The sequence below is a fragment of the Acanthochromis polyacanthus genome, chromosome 8 (genome assembly GCF_021347895.1).
Source record: "Acanthochromis polyacanthus isolate Apoly-LR-REF ecotype Palm Island chromosome 8, KAUST_Apoly_ChrSc, whole genome shotgun sequence".
Lineage (NCBI taxonomy): Eukaryota > Metazoa > Chordata > Actinopteri > Pomacentridae > Acanthochromis > Acanthochromis polyacanthus.
In genome coordinates, this window is record NC_067120.1 from 21,986,806 (window position 1) to 21,996,461 (window position 9,656).

Sequence of the window (9,656 nt, forward strand, 5' to 3'; positions counted from 1 at the left end):
ACCCAACTCCTTATGGCATTTCCAACATTTACTGTCCTGAGTTAATCCCATTTTAAACAGTTTCAGTGGTGTAAAATAATATCTATGTACAATCTTATAATGGATGAACTTACTCCTTGCGTCCCTAGTAGCCCAGCCTACATTTGAAATCACATCCTGCCATACATCTTCACTAATCTCCCCACCGAGATCCTTTTGCCATATTAATCTCAAGCTTTCACACATTTTTGTTTGAATATTTGACATTTTTCTATAAAACAGCGAGGCTGAGTGCAGAGTGTGACAACAATTGAGAAATTCTTGAACTTTATTTTCTCCCTCCTCTGCCCATTCTAATCCAAAAGTAGAACTCACACTACTCCTCAACTGTAAGTACTTCCAGAAATCCCCTTTGTCTGTTAGATTATATTGTTCTTTAAGGTCTTGAAATGATACCAGTGACCGGTTCCTATAAAGGTCACTGACAACACGTATCCCTTTTGCCACCCATGTAACCCAAGAGCATGTCCTTTTCCCTATACATATTGAAGGATTATTCCATATAGAGGAATAGCCCTGTTTATACTGTGAGATCCCTAAGGTCTTATGTGCTCTTGCCCATGCCCATCGAGAGTGTTGTAGAATTAGGTTGTCTTCATCTGTCTGTCTGTCTGTTTTCTTCTGTGATAATAATTCAACAATATTAAATGGGGCGGCAAGTTCCTTCTCAATCTTAACCCAACTAGGGCTTGACCCATAATCTGTCCAATGATTTGTTAACTTGTTCATTTCAAATGCTATGCTATATAACTCCATATTTGGAAGAGCAAGTCCCCCAATATCTTTTGAGGCTAAGAGCTTCCTTAGAGCGATTCTGGGTTTTTTCCCGTTCCATAAGAAATCTGTTATCATACGATTATATTGTTTGAAAATACGGTCAGAGATGGTTACTGGTATCATCATAGAGATGTAGTTAAATTGTGGAGCAACTGCCATCTTAATAATATTAATTTTCCCCCATAGAGTGAGGTTTATCAGTTTCCATTTGTCCAGATTTGTCTTGATTTTTTGAATTAAAGGACCTGTATTAATAGAGATTATATTTTCTAAATCTGAACATAATCTAATCCCCAGATATTTCATTCCAGATGTGATAACCTTAAATTGGAATGTAGAGATTACTGATTGGCTGCACCCTCTTGATATTGGCATACCTTCGGATTTTTGCCAGTTTATTTTATAGCCGGATAATTTTGAAAATGATTCGATTATTGATAAGACATTAGGGATGGACAATATAGGGTCTTTGATAAGTAATAAAATGTCGTCTGCATATAGAAACAGTTTGTGTTCCTCCCCTCCTTGTGACACCCCTTTAATATTAGTATCTGTCCTGATTGCAGTTGCCAATGGCTCAAGGAATAACGTAAAAAGTAGAGGACTAAGAGGGTCTCCTTGTTTGGTCCCGCGTGCTAGGCCAAAGAAGGGTGAGGTCAGTCCATTTGTTATCACTGTTGCTCTGGGGTCTGAATAAATTATGTTCACCCATTTGATAAAACCTTCCCCAAACCCAAATATCCCAAGTGTATGCCGCAGAAAGCCCCACTCCACTCTATCAAACGCCTTTTGGGCATCTAAGGAAAAAGCAGCTATTGGGGTACTTTCATCTCGATTAAGCTGAGTGAGGTGTAATAAGCGTCTAACATTATCAGAAGATGATCTTCCTTTAATAAATCCCACCTGATCAGGGTGTATTAAGTGTGGTAAAACACTCTCTAGCCTCATAGCGAGAATCTTTGTCAGGATTTTACAATCCACATTGATCAGACTGATAGGTCTAAAGCTTCCTGGGTCAGTGGGATCTTTATCTTTTTTAACGATTAAGGAGATCAGTGCTTCATTAAATGTTCCTGGTAGTTTTCCCAATAAAAATGATTCGTCATACACTGTTTTTAGGATAGGAGCCAATTTATCAGCATACTTTTTATAATATTCTGAGGGAAAACCATCTAGACCAGGTGACTTTCCAGCCCTCATTGATGAAATGGCTTTTTTAACCTCCTCCACACTTACTGGGCTGTCTAAAAAGTCCTTCTGATCACCTGACATTTCTGACATATTGATTTTTGAGAAAAAGGTCTCGTAGTTACCCACATCCGGATTGATCTCTGATTTATAGAGTTGCTCATAAAAACTTGCAAATACTTTATTAATATCCCCTGTTTGTGTCACCAATTCACCCTTCTCATTTTTAACAGCTGGTATGGCATAACTGATCTCCTTTTGTTGTAATTGTCTAGCCAATACTTTCCCTGATTTTTCTCCACTCTCATAAAAATTACTTTTCAGCCTAAATAGGGCATATTCAGCTTTTTTGTTGTATAATTCATTTATTTGAAATTTCAAGTCACATACCTTTTTCAACAACACATCAGAGTGTTTCTCAGACAGTGATTTCTCTAATTCTTTAAGCTGGGTTTCAAGATCTTTTAATCGCTGTATTCCCTCTCTTTTTCTTTTGCTTGAATAGGCAATAACTTTCCCCCTTATGTATGCCTTAGAGGCCTCCCAGACAGTTCCAAACTTATCTACGGACCCTGTATTCACCAGAAAGAAATCATCAAGTTCTTTTTCTAATAAACTATTAAATTCTGTATCCTGTAGTAGCGATACATTTAGCCTCCATCTATTTTTCCTCGCCCCGTCTGATTTAATTACTAAATCTAGCTGTACTGCAGCATGATCAGTCAGTGCTATGGGTTCTATTGCGCAGTCTGAGATGCTCTCTACTAGATCTTTGCCAATCAAAAAATAGTCTATCCTAGAGTGAGATTTGTGATTATGGGAATAGAATGTATATTCTTTCTGTCTTGGGTTGACAAGCCTCCATATATCAATCAATCCCAAGTAGGGCTGAGTACCGAACTTCGGTTCTTTAATGGCACCGACCGAAATGTTTCGGTACTAATGAGTATCGAAATAAGCCTCGTCTTTCGGTTCCATGTTCCGGTACTTATCACGTGATTATGATAAAGCAAACCTGTGATTGGCTGTAACATTACACGTGATTGCGGCAAGCCGGAAAAAAGCATGCTGCCCGTTCACAGACAGGTTTCACGTTAGGTACATTGAATTTACTGCAGTTGCGTAGCATGTCGTCGAAGTGGGAAAAGATGCCTCTGAGGTCTAAAACGTGGCTCTACTTTTGTAAAATGGACGCTGTAACAGGAGAACCTGTCTGCGGCTCTGCTCAGCACAATAACCACGGCAGTTCGGCCAATGCAGACAAAGTCTTTTATTCACCACACCGTCTCAATGTAAATAAAACAGTCTCTCTTCCTTGCCCGGCGCTACACCGGACCTCGTCCGGTAAACAGTCTCAACGTCCGCCGGCTCTCCGCCGGTTCTCCTCCGGTAAACAGTCTCAGCGTCAGCCGGATCTCCACAGGATCTCGTTCGATAAGCTGCCCGCTCCACCGGACCTCGTCCTGTCCGCTGTCCTCCGCTCGTCCGTTCCCCCGTCCTCTCTGTCCGTCTGTCTTTTGTCCTCTGCTTCAGTCTGTTACTGCCGAGAGAATCAGGTGAGTCTAATTGGTGCCAGCTGCGCTAATTAACCTGACGCTGGTTCCACACACTCTCCTCCACACCTCTCCCCTCTGCAGCTGAGCTCTCCCACGCCCATCGCCACAGACGCCAATAGTGCGCGGTGCAGTATATGCCAAAGCGGGTGGTAAACTCCATCTAAGGCTAAATACCGGCACGAGACCGATAGTCGACAAGTACCTTAAGGGAAAGTTGACAAGAACTTTGAAGAGAGAGTTCAAGAGGGTGTGAAACCGTTAAGAGGTAAACGGGTGGGGTCCGCGCAGTCCGCCCGGGAGATTCAACTCGGCGGGTCAGGGGCGGCCGCTCGGTGCGGGAGGATCCCCTCGCGGGACCTCTCACCGGGTGCGGGCCGTCCCCCGCCTGGCGCATTTCCTCCGCGGCGGTGCGCCGCGACCGGCTCCGGGTCGGCCAGGAAGGGTCCGGGCCGAAGGTGGCTCAGAATGTACTGAACTGTACATTGCTTGCAAATGTTCTTTTGCACTGGAAATCACTGGAAAATTAAACTCAAGATGTGAAAAGTAATGTGTAATGCAATTTTCATTCTGTTAGAGTATATATTGTAAAACTGGTATCGAAAAAAGTATCGTTTAGGAACCGGTATCGAAGTGAAGGTATCGGAATTGGTACCGGTATCGAAACTTTTAGATTGATACCCAGCCCTAATCCCAAGTCCTTCATCAAGAGTTTAATTGCCATCCTGTCTTTCGGTACATTATTAGAGAAGGTGGTTTTATCCAGGGTCCCATCCAACACTTGATTGAAATCCCCCGCTAAAATTGTGTGCCCATCAGGTATGCCCCCTATCAAATTATTTATTCCATGAAAAAAACCCGGATCTCCGATATTCGGTGCATAAATGTTACATAAATTAACTTTTTTCCCATCAATTTTAGCTTCCACAAATATCATTCTTCCTTCTTTATCCTTATGTTCTTTTAAAATGAGAAAGTTTAACTTCTTGTGAATTAGAATAACCACACCATGCTTTTTACTCGTATATGAACTGTGATAAATCTGACCGACCCATTCTCTTTTCAATTTAACCGCCTCCGAATCAGTCAAGTGGGTCTCCTGTAAAAAAGCTATATGAGTTTGTTGGGTCTTAAGGTGTGATAAACATTTCCTTCTTTTCACTGGATTTTGTAGCCCGTTTACATTCCAGGATACTATCCTCACACAATTAGCCATAATTTAGTAGATACCTCGTTTATGGACCGTGCAAAAATGACAACTTGCATAGAGGATGGCGAAGAATGAAAAGAAAGAAGAGGAAAAGAAAGAATAAAAACAAACAAATAAATGAATTTAATAGAAAAAGGAGGAGGTGCCACCCCGCTGCATGTCACAACCCAAGTTAACAATAACACGCAGAGAACCTTGTATAAAACCCCTACAAAACACAGAACGTTAAACAAAGCCCCCTTATCATGCCCGCCCCCCCTTCCTCTCACACTGTCGAGAGACCCACCACAAACTCGGTCCATGAGTCACACTTAGATGGTCCCCGTTAGAAGTCCCCGCCCCCCACCCCTCAGAAATCACTTGATAGGTGTCTCTTTTTGCAATATGCCACACACATACTGTGTAGTAGTAGGCACATGTGCACAAACCAAACAACGGTATTTAAAATATTATTTGCATAGCTCTAAAAAAAGGGGGGGGAAGAATTAAAAAAAAGAAAAAGATAGCGTGGGCTTGTCCATTTTCATTACTGGTTCTAAGTAGACTTAAAAAGTAAATTATGACACTCCGCGTCACTTTGACATGAAATACAAACATAAAGAGGACCATTCAGGTCATAACACAGTTTGAGCCACTATAAACCAACCAGTTGGATGGAGTCCCATACTCACTGCGTCTTGAACGTGTTCAGAAAACAGGTGCAAAAGCAATTAAACTAAAAGTCATGTCCTGTACATATTGAGCTAAGCAATCCGGATCCTTATACCGTGTTGGTCAAACTGTCAGTCCGCCGGGATAAACTTCAAGTTTCGTCCTCTGCTGTTCTCCGCCGCTCCGTCTCCTCCTTGTTGATAAAGTCCATTGCCTCACTGTGATCGGTAAACTTCATCCTTTTCCCCTTCCATGTAAAGCGCAGTTCGGCCGGGTATGCAAGCGTGAAGCGCACATCCAGATTGTGCAGCCGGTTCCTGGCATCCGTGAACTTTCTCCTCTTCTCCGCCGTCTCTTTAGTCATGTCGGGGAAAAATGACAGCTTGCAGCCCCCCCAGATTACACTCTCCTTTTTCCTGTATTTCTCCCTTGCAGCAGACAATACTCGTTCCCTCTCTAGGAAACTTAGAAACCGCATGATAATGGGTCTGGGTGGCCGGCCTTCTTCGGGCATTGGTACTGGGGCACGGTGCACTCGCTGCAGCTGTGATCCGTCCAAATCAATCCCCAGGGCCTCGGAGATTATTTTCTTCACACAGTCTGCCGGGTTTCTACCTTCAATCTTTTCTTTCAGACCGACGAGCCGCAGATTTTGGCGTCTGTCTCTGTTGGCAGCATCTTCAACGGCCCGGTGTAATTCCTCACACTTTTTAGCACTTTTATCCGCTGTTTGGCGGAGCTGGTGGTTCTCATCCTCTAACACAGAGATGCGGCTTTCTGCTTCATCCAACCGGGTCAATATTGCGTTGACATCTGTTCTCAGACCGGCACTGGCCTCCTTAATATCCGTCATGTCTGCCTGCAAAGCCACCAAGAGTTTCCCGACTTGTCCCATCTCTTCTGTAGCTTTCTCCAGGGACTGTTGCATAGCAGCCAAGACGCCTCCGCCATTGAACTCTCCTTTACCGGTTCCCGTCGTGGTGCCCGCGTCGTCCGCTAGCTTAGCGGTAGCCCCGCTAGCTAGCGGGATATTAGCGCCATGTTTTGTTGCTCTAGTTTCCATAAGACACGAATTACCAGAGCGCCCAACGTAGTTTAACTGTTAAACTATCGCTTCACAAAGCTTAGAGTACGACCTGTCAGATTCAACTAGCGAATTTGGGGTAAATCGGTGGGTTATTCGGGACGTCTCCAACTAGGCGACCATCCTGCTCTGTGACATCACGTGACTCCCTGACTGGGTTTTGTTCTTGCCTCTGTCAGGATGCTGTTGCAGCTCCTGCCTGGTTTTTGTTTTCCTGTCTCCCTCTCTCGCTCCCAGCTGATCACCTGCTGAAGGATGGGTGATTGCAGCATGAGACTCAGCTGTGGAGCAATCAGCAAACACTGTTCACCTGCCTTCCCTTTTCAGTTTAAATATCCTCTGCTCCCCTCTTTGTGTGTGGGAGCATCATGGCTCAGACTGTTTCATATACAGTTTTCCCCCTCTCTCCTTCTGATTTCCCCCAACTCTGGACTTCCGAAGATTTACCCTCTGGATCCTTCTGCTTTTGGACACTATTGGTTTTTCTTTTACCCCTTTTTGGACTCAGTATTTTTGGACTTGCCACAGTTGGTTCCTTCCTGTGTTTGAGGATAATCACTATTGTGAGTACGTGTCCCCTGTGTTGTTTGCTGCTAGTGGATCCAGGATTTTAGTTAAGCTGGTTCCTCCCTGTAGAGGATTTGCATTGTTTGTGAGTACTAGTTCCTTGTGATTGTTTGCTGATTTTGGATTTTAGTTTAATAAACTCTATTTTTTCCCCACTACTCCTGTTGGTATCTGCGCATGGGTTCTTCCACCACCATTTGTGACAGTATGCTCCCACCAAGAATGAACCCAGCAGGCCAACAGGTGGTCACAGCCCCCACCCCTGAATCCGTTGCAATCTTTTTGACCACAAAGAGATACTCAGACTATTATGTTTCTTTGTTCAACCTGTGGTGCGAGTGGACTAAGGCTCGGGACCAGGCTCACCTCGAGGAGCTTGCTTCTCGGGCCGTGGTGTAGCCTCCCAAATACCTTGGTTAAGAGAACATCTGCCTGACCACATCCTAGAGTTCATGAACATGCCTTTACGTTACTGGAAACCACCTACCCCTGCACCCAACTCACCCCTCTCCCCAACTGTCAGTTCGTTTTCGAAATCCACTCGCCCTCCTAATACAGTCCGGACTGGATTTTTTAGTTTACAGTCTGTCACTCCTCACGTTTCTTCACCCCCAGCTTCAGCCTACACCCCACCGAGATCATCCGGGAATCAGCCTAGACGAAAGTGAGGAGTTTGGAGGTCGCGTCCCAGCGCCCAGACCTCGCCACCGACCGTTGCGGTGGTTCCACCGCCAAGCGTCTTTTCCACAGACGTCTCGGAGTGGGACAATGACGCCGCCTCAGACATCTCGGAGTGGGACGATGACGCCGCCACGGAGGTTTTGGAGTGGGACGATGACGCCGCCTCGGAGGTTTTGGAGTGGGACGATGACGCCGCCACCCCAGCTTCTGTCCCCGAGCGGGTGGACGCCGCCACCCCAGCTTCTGTCCCCGAGCGGGTGGCCGCCGCCACCCCAGCCTACGCCTTCAGAGTGTCTACGCCGCCGCCTCTCCAGACGGCCTTCAGAGTGTCTACGCCGCCGCCTCTCCAGACGGCCTTCAGAGTGTCTACGCCGCCGCCTCTCCAGACGGCCTTCAGAGTGTCTACGCCGCCGCCTCTCCAGACGGCCTTCAGAGTGTCTACGCCGCCGCCTCTCCAGACGGCCTTCAGCGTGTTCCAGCCGGTGCAGCCGGGTCTGGGTTTTGTTTTCCTGTCTCCCTCTCTCGCTCCCAGCTGATCACCTGCTGAAGGATGGGTGATTGCAGCATGAGACTCAGCTGTGGAGCAATCAGCAAACACTGTTCACCTGCCTTCCCTTTTCAGTTTAAATATCCTCTGCTCCCCTCTTTGTGTGTGGGAGCATCACGGCTCAGACTGTTTCATATACAGTTTTCCCCTCTCTCCTTCTGATTTCCCCCAACTCTGGACTTCCGAAGATTTACCCTCTGGATCCTTCTGCTTTTGGACACTATTGGTTTTTCTTTTACCCCTTTTTGGACTCGGTGTTTTTGGACTTGCCACAGTTGGTTCCTTCCTGTGTTTGAGGATTATCACCATTGTGAGTACGTGTCCCCTGTGTTTGCTGCTAGTGGATCCAGGATTTTAGTTAAGCTGGTTCCTCCCTGTAGAGGATTTGCATTGTTTGTGAGTACTAGTTCCTTGTGATTGTTTGCTGATTTTTAGTTTAATAAACTCTATTTTTTTTTTCCCCACTACTCCTGTTGGTATCTGCGCATGGGTTCTTCCACCACCATTCGTGACACCTAATGACCTATAAATAACAACTTCACATTTTCCCCTTTGTTTTAGTGCAAAAAAAGTATCTTTTTACAAAACACGAACCTGAAATGTGAGTGCAATTTCAACAACATTGTGCCTCAGTTTATCGTTTGTGCATTGCAACTTACAGATCACAGTATCTGCAAAGGCACGAAACATTTAGTCTCAGGTATCTGGAACTGAACAATCTAGTATTATATTTTACGATCAAAATTTCTTGTCAAGATCTAGAAATAATTTTAAATTTTTACAGTTTTTCAAATTTACAATCTGCAGATAATGTTTTCTCTCTGCTTTTTACATTTTGTAAAGTCATCCCATGGGCTGGATTGGACCCTCTGGTGGGAACTTTTTGGCTGCATGCTTGTCACCCATGATTTACACTCTGCCACACGCTGACCAACTGAATGTGACTACATGCAATTGTTTCCAAGGTTGTTTCTGAACCATGAATGGCAAAGACATTGACTGTGGCTCCTACTTCTTTTAGCCTGTGTACCTCTACAACCAAGCAGTCTCTACTCAAGTCCTGGATACAGGTTCCATGTTTCTGTGAGCAGTTCAGTCTAAAATTAACATTTCATTCAGACTGTATAATATTCCTGGTGCTAAACTAATCAGTATTACAGATAAAAAAAAAAAATGTTGTATACAGAGGCGTCACTAGGTTTTAAGGACAGGGGGGCTTAGCCCCCAGGAGATTCACAGGATGTGAGCAAACATTTAATTTTACAGCTAACAAAAACTGAGAAATTGCTTTTCCACATTAAGATTTAGATTTATTCAGAGATACTTTACTGTACAGTGGCCATGACTTTTGCTCACAAT